This window comes from Benincasa hispida, chromosome 12 (genome assembly GCF_027475165.1).
Source record: "Benincasa hispida cultivar pf3 chromosome 12, pf3_genome.v1.1, whole genome shotgun sequence".
NCBI classification, from domain to species: Eukaryota; Viridiplantae; Streptophyta; class Magnoliopsida; order Cucurbitales; family Cucurbitaceae; genus Benincasa; species Benincasa hispida.
In genome coordinates this window covers 13,138,044-13,149,906 of record NC_143489.1, presented here as the reverse complement: position 1 = coordinate 13,149,906, position 11,863 = coordinate 13,138,044, and the positions used below count along the sequence as shown (strand labels likewise).

At 36.0% G+C, this 11,863-nt stretch overlaps 1 long non-coding RNA gene across 1 annotated transcript; it reads right to left on the bottom strand.

Annotated features, from left to right (window-relative positions):
- Nucleotides 1–4,317: 4,317 nt before the first annotated feature.
- Nucleotides 4,318–5,590, bottom strand: LOC150031780 (uncharacterized). Its single transcript, XR_016525457.1, has 2 exons — nucleotides 4,824–5,590; nucleotides 4,318–4,744 (listed from the first exon to the last, which is right to left on the bottom strand). It is a non-coding gene; the product is annotated as an uncharacterized LOC150031780 (long non-coding RNA).
- Between the last annotated feature and the right edge of the window lie 6,273 nt (nucleotides 5,591–11,863).

Genomic DNA, 11,863 nt, shown 5'->3' with positions numbered 1-11,863 from the left:
GGAGGGCCAGTTGGAAACAATGTCTTGCTTCCAGCAAATGTGTGTCAAGGCTGTCGGTGGTGCCATGGATGGGTGGTGGAGCAGACTCTCTCGAGCTCTAACTCCAGCGAAGGCTCCGGTCGTCACTCGGAAAGGATTAAGGAGATGAAGAACTCTCAAGCTATCTTCGCACGCTTTAGTCTAAATCACAAGGATCCCCCCTATGGTAGGGTGCCTCAGGCAAAAAACCTTAGATGATTTGAAATTCTGCTCATCGGCTTCTATTTATAGAGCTTGATCGCCAACAACATTTATGGACCTGCTCTGAATCTGACACTCGCGGCGCGATGGTCCTTTTCTGAATCTCTGCTGCTAACGGTGTGGTAGGTGAAATGTCAACATCATCTTTTGATTCTCCCGAGGTATGCATTCATGTTTGCATTCCATCTACCTTGCGTTCATCCCTCTATTATAGTTATCATCATGTAGCCGCAACTTATCTGCGATGACCGCATTCGCTTGACGGCCGCAACTTCTATGCGATGGACACATGTGGCTGATGGCCGCAACATCCATGCGTCGTACATATACATTCGCCTCTGCAATGGAGAGATTCCCCGCATGCGTTTGTCTTTGTGATAGCCCGGCTTCCACGTATGCGATCAATTTCTGCGATTGCTACAAAAATAAACAATTGAATGCATAATAATGCATAATAGTGGGTTAGCCGAGATTCTTAATGTCGATCGATGCAAACTCATTTTCTCATGAATTCCTAACATATTCGCCGCATATTCTATTTAACAGCCCTTATAATTCTAAATAAAAGGCCCTATAATGGCGTGCATTTCCGCCCATCATCAGCTATATCCTTGAAGGACTGGGGAACGAATACAATCCTTTTGTAACTTCTATTCAAAATAGAACTGACCGCCCTTTTATTGTTGATGTTCACAGCCTCATTGCTTATGACTCTCATTTGGAAAAACAAACTGCCGTCGATCAGATCCAACTTGTCCAAGCCAATGTTGCCTACCTTTCTCTTTACTCTCAGACTCGCCATCCATAGTTGCAACAAAACAGTAGACCACATTTCAGCCCACCCCTCTCCCTCTCCCAGGTATTCTTCCCAAATTATCCTTTTCCACTATTAGAGCTGATTATACTTCCACTCGACCCCCTGCACGAAATCAGCATTCATCTCCTAACCAATCATCCAATCCCTCCAATCGCCCTCAATGCCAAATTTGCAACAAACTCGGTCATACAGCATTAGCTTGTTACAACATTGACAATCCAAAATACAGGACCATTCACCCTCCCCAAGCTCATCTCACTTAAACCGTTCCAACAATAAACCAACTCTTGTCCTATGTCACCTCATCCCCTGCACCCAAAATCAACCATCTCGATGAAGGCTGGTACATGGATTCTGGAGCCACTTATCACATGACCCTTGATATGTCCAACATACAACAATCTACTCCATATATATGGTGGTGAACAGGTTATGATAGGCAATGGGAAGTCACTTCCTATTTCACACCCTGGCTCTTCCCGTTTCCTTTCCCCCTTCTCCAACACCCCTGTTAATCTCAACTCTGTCTTTTACACTCCTTCCATCTCTATAAACCTTATTAGCATTGGTTGTTTATGTTATGACAATCATGCTTATGTCAAATTTTTCCATGACTCATTTTTTGTGAAGGATCTTCGAACCAAGACTCCACTCCTCCGAGGCATACTTGATCGTGGACTTTACAAACTCTTTATCAATCCAACTGCACCAAGTTCATCCAATTCCCCCTTCCATCCCACAGCTCTTGTTTCAACACTCACTGATGTCTCCCTGTGGCATTGCCGCTTAGGGCATCCTTCCATTCCAGTTGTTCAGTCAATTTTGTTTAACTGTAGTCTGAAGTACAAAAATAACACTACTATGTCTGTTTGTAAACACTATCAAATGGCTAAAAGCCATCGGTTACCATTTTTTGCATCTACCTCTCGTCTTCCTCCCTCTTTTGAAATTTTGTATGTTGATGTATGGGGCCCTTCCCCTATAAGTTCAGTGAATAGAGACAAATATTTCCTTCTGTTTATTGATGCTTTCTCTCGTTTCACTTGGATATACACACTAAAAGCAAAATCTGAAGTTTTCACCTGTTTCAATAAATGTCAAGCTATGGTATCTAACCAATTTTCTATATCTATAAAAGCACTTCAAACTGATGGAGGAGGTGAATTCCGAGCTCTCTCACCTGTCCTAGACACCCTTGGAATCCTCCATCATTTATCTTGCCCTACACCCCCCAACAAAATGGTAATGTTGAAAGAAAGAACCGACATGTTGTTGAGGTAGGACTGTCCATACTAGCTCACTCCTCTGTCCTAAACACATTTTGGCCATTTGCTTTCCACACAACCACCTATCTTATAAACTGCACACCTACATCTGCTCTTGACAAGAAGTCTCCATATGAAGTCTTCTATAACAAACTTCTAGATTACCATCTTCTTAAAACCTTTGGTTGTGCTTGTTTCCCCTTTCTTCGTCCGTTTGAAGATAATAAGCTTCAATACCGATCCCATGAATGCATCTTCTTAGGCTACATTTCCTTGTAAAAGGATATCTTTGTCTTCACCCAACCTTGGGTCACATCTATGTGTCTAGACATGTGATATTCAATGAGTCTATTTTTCCCTTTACTGCCAATCACTCAACACAAACTCCTTCACAATCGTCCTCCTCTTCAATCACTTCCATTCCTGTCATAATCACCCCTCCCTTCTCTTCCCCATTTAGTCCTTCTACTGCCAGCCCTCATCATAATGATGTTCATCACCATGATTCCCCCCATCCACCTTCTACTCTCCCACTATCCAACCCCTCCACCCCCCACCAACCTACACCAACCAACCAACATACTGACCTTCACATCCTTTTCACTGCTCCTGCCCCACACTCACCTAATTCCCCTATTTCCCCACCTTCACCAACATGAACCCCTACCAACACTACCTCTGCCAACACTAACTCTGCCAACTCAACTCACTCTCCTTCACCAACACCGACCGTCTCCAATATTCCTGACCTACCACACCCTCTCCTTCTCACCACTAATGCCCATCCTATAATCACATGCTCCAAAATGGGCATCTTCAAACCAAAGGCATGGCTTTCTGTTGTCACTAACTTGGACAAGGCAAAACCACAATCTTACAGGGAAGCTCTTCTTCATCCCAAATGGCGTCGTGCTATGATTGAGAAATATGAGGCACTCATTCGCAACAAGACATGGTCCTTAACACCTCTTCCCCAGGATCGTAAGGTCATTGGTAGTAAATGGGTGTTTCAAATTAAACAAAACCAATCAGGTGAGATTAGTCGTTTTAAAGCCTGTCTAGTCGCTCAAGGGTTTAGCCAAGACTATGGTATAGACTACTTTGAAACTTTTAGCCCATTTGTGTTTACATTTTAATCCAATATAAACTACAAAGAGGCCAATGGCCTTAAGAGAAATAATTCATTGCAATATGTTTACTCACCTCTTCATTGCAAGTGTGGTTGTGGCGCTTCGGCGGAGACACAATTGATACTACAAACGAGTACTATTTTCTCTAGCCAACTACTAACACCATATTTTAGTACAAATTCATGTCAGTTGAACTATACTCACATTAGTTTGTTACCCACCTTACCTTACCCTTTCTTTCTACAAGAATACTACCACGTAAATATGGAGGACATATTTTAATCTATGATTCGTTAGAAGAGAAGGAAAATCCTTAACCGCTAAATTATACTTATATTGACATGTTTACTTTTAAAATTAAAATAATTTGGAAACATGAACATAATATTTAATATAACATTTATTCTAAAAAAGGAAAAACAAAAACTCAACATTATTTGCTTAACCTTTTAGTTTATATATTAAAGTTTTTTTTATTAAAATGAGTTTATATTAGTTTTGAAAAATAGAACTTTATATCAGAATATCAATGATAATCTTTTTTTCCCTGAAAAAAGAAATTTAATTAATCATCATGATAAAGAATAAAGACCAATTAATTGAGTTTTTTTTTCTTTTCCTTTTCCCTTAAATATTTTTATGTTTGAGTTCTTAATTACCTTCCTATCCTTTTATTTTTTTTAGTACAATTAGAAATAGAGAATTCGAACCACATTCTCGTAGTTTTTAAAAGACTTGTATGTCAGTTGAGCTATACTTGCTTTGACTTAATACCTCCGAACTGAGCGTATCTTTGTTAGTCAGGTTCAAATTCCAAAACCACACATATAAATACACAGGCAATATTATTAGAAACACCATGATAGGAATAAGAATAAAAACTTTTAAAATGATGAGAACATGAAAGGAAGAATTCCAAACATATTAGAAGTTGAATATAACAGTATAAGAATGATATCTAGTTTAAAAACACTAAAATCTACTTTTTGAACATCTTCACTAAGTTATTAACTCCAAATTTAACATCAAATGTTAGTCCAACAATTTTAAGAACAATAATCTCAAATAATAGTTGCCTGAAAATGTTCTATTTATTTTCAGTTCAGGAGTTTAGAATGAATTATTGTCAGGAGTTTAGAATGAACCTTTAGGAATTTCTTTCTCATCTTGTGTGACAAAAAAAGCTGGAATTTTGGTCAGCTAAGCAAATATATCATCATCAAGAAAGCAGACTGATGAAGATAATGATGTTGAAGGAGAAAATGATATGAATGAGCAATTGGATCCTGCATCTGCTAAACGTGTTAGAAGGTAACATTTATAGAATTTTGGTTAAATGAACTTCAAAAGAATAATAAATAGAAAAATTACCTTCTCAAGCGTTTCTTTAATTGCTTCGTCGTTCAGCTTCTCACTCCTACCTTTTATAAAGATGTTATCACAAAAGGTAGCAAGTAATTTTGCACTACAACTTCAAATAATTCAACAAAGGTATCATATACAACAAAACCATTAATCAAATCGAATTTCAAAGACCATAGACAAATAAAAAGGCCCAAATCTAGGAGTAGAGAGACCTATTGGAGTGAAACCATTGCTGGCTTTCATTGAGACATTTACACAAATAGTTGAGAGGCGTAAACATAAGAACAAAAATTGTTGTGAGTTTAAGAGAAGAAAGATACGAAGAGCATATTAATGGTGATAGCGATGGAAAAAGAAGGGAAAAAGAGCATATTAAACATAATGGTGACAGCAGCGCGGTGGACAGGGACCTGCAGATGACTAACGAAGATGGCGACGGAAGCCCAGACAGAAACGCAAACGAAAAAAGGCTGATGGCTAGGTGAATGCACCTGATCCGGTGGCGGAATGAACGATGAACGACGACGGTGGTAGATCTGGCAAACGACAGCGACAGATCTGGAGACATGCGAACGACGGCGGCAGATCTAGAGACACGCGAACAAAACGAACAGCAGATCCGGCGAACGACAGATTTGGAGACACGCGAACGATGACGAAATGTGCAGCAGATCCGGCGGAACGACCAACAAATCGACTTTGGAAGAGAGGAGTGAGAAAGAATAGGGTCTGAAGAAGGAAGTGTGAGAATGAGAGGAAAAAGAAAATAGAGGGAGAGTGAAGAGGGAAATGAAAAAAATGGGGATAAATAGAAAGTTAGAGGAAAAAGTGAAGTGGGTCTTTAATGTCGGTTTAAACCCGAAATTAAAGGTACCCCTACAATGTCGGTTTTAAACCGATGTTAAAGATCTTCTTTAAAAAAAATCGACAATATACATCCGATTTCACTTTTTCTAACTGACATAAAAGTCTAAAATTCTTGTAGTACAATATAATGATTATTTAATTTTTGTATTATTAACGCAAAATTATTTCCCCTAATTGAATGCATATGTGACCAATAGTCAAAATTAAAACTCTTCAACTCCAATCCAAATATAGTTAAACTAAAAAAGAAATTATTAATCGTCAATTATAACTTGAATACTATAATAGCAATCATAATTGTATGTTGTAGTTTTAGGGGAAAAAATTGTAGTTTTAGTTTGTAGTCTTAAAAGTTTGTATTTTATATTTGAATTAATCATAATTGAATTACTAATTTTAGTCACTAAATCATGAAAAAATTAACTAATCAAACTAACCTAAAATAAATAAACTCGGAATAATAAATATAATATGAAACATCTGGTTAAAAATTAGAAAGAAAATGATGTCGAAGTTTTATCAAATTGACTTGACTTTTCTAATTTATAACTAAAAAAAGAAAAGCATATTCAACGCATTTAAAAATAATCAAACAAAAAAAATTAACAATAAGAAAATTAATTGAATTTAAGAAACAAAGTATTTACCCTAATTCAAAATTTAAGTTTAAAAAAAACATACCAAGTGAAAAAAATTACATTAACGACAACTAAAATTCAAAATACTTTTTTTTTTTAAAAAAAAAACGTATTTCTAAATCCAATTTTAATATTTTAATAGGTATAAATCTAGTTGGAAAAGAAAACAAAGAGATAAAAAATTTTAAAAAAAAGAGAGATTAAAAATGAGAAGAAATAAAGGGAAATAAGGGAATAACACAAAAGAAAGAAAGTTAAAAATAACAAAGAAATTAATGTGGCACATATGAATTTAAAAAAAATAAAATAAAAAACATAACCGACGCACTCTTATAACACAAAAAAATTAAAAAAAAAAAATTAAAAAAAAAAAAATAAATAAAATCTTATTTATCTAAAATTTTTCAAAACCACCCGTTTTTCTTAATTTTTTTCCCCCCAAAACTACCTCCTCCGGCCAATAAACCCGATATTTTGTTTAACAAATTTAGAAAGGGTCAAAGTTTGGTTGTAGAACTATTTTCGCAACCTGATCAACTATAGGGTGTCATTTTTTCTCAAAGTAAATTATAGGGTGTCATATGTTAGCACAATATTTATTTATTTTTTCATTTAAGGAATATATTTTTGGAAACTTCTAAAAACAAAAAAAAAAAATGTTTTTGGAAACTAGATTGTTTAGTATTCAAAACTTGCAATACTTTTTTAAAACATTAATACAAGTTTTTTAAGCTTAATTTTTAAATATAAAAATCAAATAGTTATCAAACAGAGTACTAATTTTAAATTTTTTGCTTTTAAAAATTAAGTTTATAATAAATACATCTTCTATCCATGATTTCTTTATTTTGTTATCTATATTTTAGGAGTATTTTTAAAAACTAAGCTAATTTTTTAAAATTCGAAAAATTAGTTTTTAAAATTTTATTTTGTTTTGTTGTTAGTTGTTATTTTTTAAATTTATTTGAATTCAAATGTTTAATTTGAAACAAATGAAAATAGTGGTAACAAGTCGTAAAAAAATAAATATAATTTATTTTTTAAAACAAAAACAAATAGTTACCAAAAGTCTACTTCTTTGTTTGTTTTTAATTTCCTTAGTTTTCTTATTTAGAGTCAATGCCATTTATTGTTAACTAATCCTTTAGATCCGAATTCTTGCCATTTAAAAAGCATTTACTAATCCTCAGGAAAAAAAAACATTTTCTAAGTGAAGAATTTCCATGATAATTAATTAATTAAAGAAAGCATACCATTAGAAAGGCCTTGAGGTTGTTCTCTGTAATGGACTCTCAACTATCCGCGCTATCCTTAATCTCCAACAGAAACTGTAAAAACCCTCTTCTTTCCTCCCCATTTCCTCCCCTCTTCCTCGGTTCTTCAATGGCAGAATTCAAAATCTCATAAAAAACATTCATCACCTTCTTCATCTTCCTCGCAATCCCCTACAAATCAAACCAACTCAACGCCGGAACTTTGCTTCCAAATCAACCTCATCCATTCCGATTCCCCACCCTCAGCTACCCCACATCATTACCATAACTGTTTTCAGAGCGGCGAAGAAACCCAATTTGCCTATATTGATTGGAGTTCCCGCCGATTCGAACACACCTTCGTTAGTAAATATTTAAGTTTTAAAAGAAAAAAGATATTTTGAGAATCCCATGTTGCTAAGATTAGGAGTGAGACATCACTTTTATACTCCCACCTTAAGTTATAGATTTGAACCCCAAGGGGTACCCATATTTTAGCGGGAGTGAGGAGATAAGGAAATATGGGTACGATGGACATCCCACAAAGGTGTATGTGATTATTTTTCAAAAAATTATTATTATTTCGCACACGTGACAGTTGGCTCTTGAGGCCTATAAAAGGTGCAAGCCTTTCAATAGTTTGATCTTCTCATTTTCATCTTTCACAATCCTTTCTCTCTCGAACTCGTTTTCTTTTCCATTTTCTGAGCATCTCAGTTCTAACAAGTATGAGATTTTTTATCGGGTATAGTGCATCTTCGATCGAGACAAATTTATATATTAGGGTTGTTTTATCCTAGGGACGACGTGACAATTCCGTAGAAATGTTTGCACACTTGGGCAGAGCCGTGAAATGTCTTAAAGAAAGCAAGATCCGTGGCTCATCCTGTAACAAGATTCTGTTTTACAGGTTCCATTTTCTTGACGACTGCTATTTGTAATAGTTCGTTATTGTCAAATCTTTTCCATCAGAGGGTAGCAGATCCAACAATTTTAAGACGATTTCCTCTGCCACTGTTGCGATGGCTCTTTCAAATCAGCACAACATTATGACATTCGACCTCGACCATCCATTTCGATTCAAAGCAGTGAACATCAAATGGTGGAAGCAAAAAATATTGTTTTTTCTCACATTCAAAGAGGTTGTCAACGTTTTCACTACGGAAAAGCCAACTATCCTAAAAGAAGATCCTACTGAACAACAAATCAAAGAAGTTGCTGACTGGGAAGAAAAAGATTTTCTGTGTAAAAAATTCTCATTAAACGGTTTGACTGATGATCTGTAAGATTACTACAACTCAATGAAGACAACAAAGAAAGTTTGGGACGCCTTGTAGAAAAAGTACAATACCAAGGAAGTCGGATAAAGAAAGATGCCATCAACCATTACCTTAAATTCCAAATGGCGGATGACAAATATGTAGAGGCCCAATCCCTCAAGATGCAGAAGATAGCCCACAAAATAATAAGTGAAGGTATGCTCCTGAACGAGCAATTCCAAATTGCTGTTATTATTGACAAAATGCCCCCTTGTGGAAGGATTTTAAGAACACCTTGAGGTACAAGACCAAAGAATTTTCCTTTGAGAGTTTAATCACCCACCTAGGATTGAGGAGGAAGCCCGGAAGCAAGACCAAAGGGGGGAGGTGAACATCATTCCTTTGAAATCTGCCTCTGTTGTGATAAAGCCTAACAAAAAATCCAAGGAAACCAAGAGGAATAGTTAGAATGTGGTTCTAGTAACCAAAACAATAAAAAGAAACGGAAACCCTCTCAGAAGAAAGGGTATAATTCCTTTGCTTTGACTGTAATAAACCTAGACATATGGCTAAGAACTGTAGGACCAAACGTCGTCCTGCTGGTCAGATGAACCTAATAGACGAACCATTAGTTGCCACGATCACAAAAGTAAATGTGATCGGTGGTTCTAAGGGATGGTGGATAAACTTTGGTGCTATGCGCCACATCTGCCATGACCTTAGTCTGTTTAAAATTTACACTAAAACTAAAGATAAGAACATACTGTTTGGGGATCACCACTCAACGAAAGTTGTTGGAACCACCGAGATGGAGCTAAAGTTCACATCCGGGAAGATTCTCACCTTGAAGGATATCCTGCACACTCCATAATAAGAAAGAACTTGGTCTCGGGCTATCTTCTAAATAATGTTGGGTTTAGTCAAACTATATTGGCAGATTTATATACCCTTACTAAGAATCATGTATTTGTAGGGAAGGGTTATGCAACTAAGGGCATGTTCATATTAACCCTTGACATAAATAAAATGAAATATTCTGTTTATATGTTGTGTTCTTTGATGTTTGACATGCTAGACTTTGTCATGTCAATAGGAGATTAATTAGTAACATGATTCGGCTAGAAATGATACATAAGCTATCCATGAATGATTTTGATAAATGCGAGTATTGTAGTTAGGCTAAAATAACTAAGACTCCACATAAATCTATATTTAGGGAATCCGAGCCTCTAGATTTGATCCATTCTGACTTATATGAATTTGATGACATCTTGACTAGGAACAGTAAAATATATTTTATTACTTTTATTGATAATTGCTCTTATTTCACTTTTGTATACTTGCTAAAAAAAAAGGGATGCATTTGATGCTTTCAAAATGTTTGTAACTGAAGTAGAAAATCAGTTTAACAAAAAAGATTAAAAGACTTCGCAGTGATAGAAGAACTGAGTACGACTCAGACAACTTTAATGAGATCTTCAACTCAAGTGAAATAATACACGAAAAGATTGCACCTTACTCTCCTGAAATGAATGGAAAAGTCGAAAGGAAAAATAGAACTTTAGTTGAGCTAGTAGTTGCTATTTTACTCAGTTCAGAAACTGCTTCTTATTGGTGGGGTGAAATTATCCTTATCGTGTGTTATGTTCTAAATAGAATACCAAAGTCTAAAAATACAACTTCGCCTTATGAAGTCCTCAAGAATAAGAAACCAAACTTTTCATACTTTAAAACTTGGGGTGTCTAGCTTTTGTAAGAATTCCAGACCCTAAAAGAAGAAAGCTTGCTAGTAGAGCCTGTGAGTGTGTCTTTATATGTTAAGTCATAAATAGTAAAGCCTATAGGTTATATGACCCAGTAAACCAAGTGATCGTTGAATCAAATGATGTTGACTTCTTTGATGATAGATTTCTCTATAAATCGTGAAATAGTGGGGGCTCAGGATCCAATAGTCTAACCCTAGTTAGAAATCCTACCTCTATAGAGGAAGTTGACCCAGAATCTTGAAGAAGCAAAACAACTAGAACCGTCAAGGATTTTGGAGATGACTTTTAGACCTATAATGTAGAGGAAGATCCTAAAGGCCTAAAAGTTATCTTGTCCTCTGTAGATGCTAGCTTATGGAAAGAAGCTATAAACGATGAGATGAACTCTCTTGAGTCAAATATGAGTCAACACTTAGTAGACCTACCTCCAAGATGCAAAGCAATAGGTTGGAAATGGATCCTAAGGAAGAAGTTTAACTTGATGGAACAGTTGACAAGTTTAAAGCCAGGTTAGTAGAAAAAAACTTTAGACAAAGAGAAAACATAGATTTCTTTTGTTGAGGATGATGCCCTGAATTCTCGTTGGGTTCTGTAGTTTGTAAACACATGTATTGAACAAACGCTTGTGATGTAATAATATATGATATTTTTTCCACTTTGTCTATGAAACATTAGATTTTTTATTTGCTTTACCACAAACTAATAAACTAACATCCCTGGTTGTCGTTGTAACTTAAGCATGTATATGGAGACATACAGGTGGATCATGCCTTTACTGATAACAAAAATGGTCTATAGTATATGGATATAGGAGGGAAACCTTATCCTGGTGATACTACGGATGCAGCCTGCTTTGTAGATTGTTACAAGTGTTGTTACATGCTATAGATGGTCTGATCCTGATCATTCATGTGGAGACATGCGAGGGGGGGTGTCCTATACAAAGGAGTTTGTATAAGACTGGACCACGAAGTGTTATAGTCTCATTATATATCGTCGTTCATGATAGAGACTTCACTTCACTAGGATGACCATAGGTAACATGACCTTAATCCTGAGTGAATTGGAAACTCTTGCCTTTGAGGGCGGTCCTTTGATTTGCATGGATGCGAGTGGCCAGATTTTCAACTCAAACCTACCACTTTGAGGAGCCGTCTGATTGGGGAGCTGGGAACTCAACAACACAAGATGGAATTCACTCCTTCCCCGAAGCACAGATAAGTAGATAGATTGCTCCCTTAAGAGCTGATTTCGGGGCTTGAA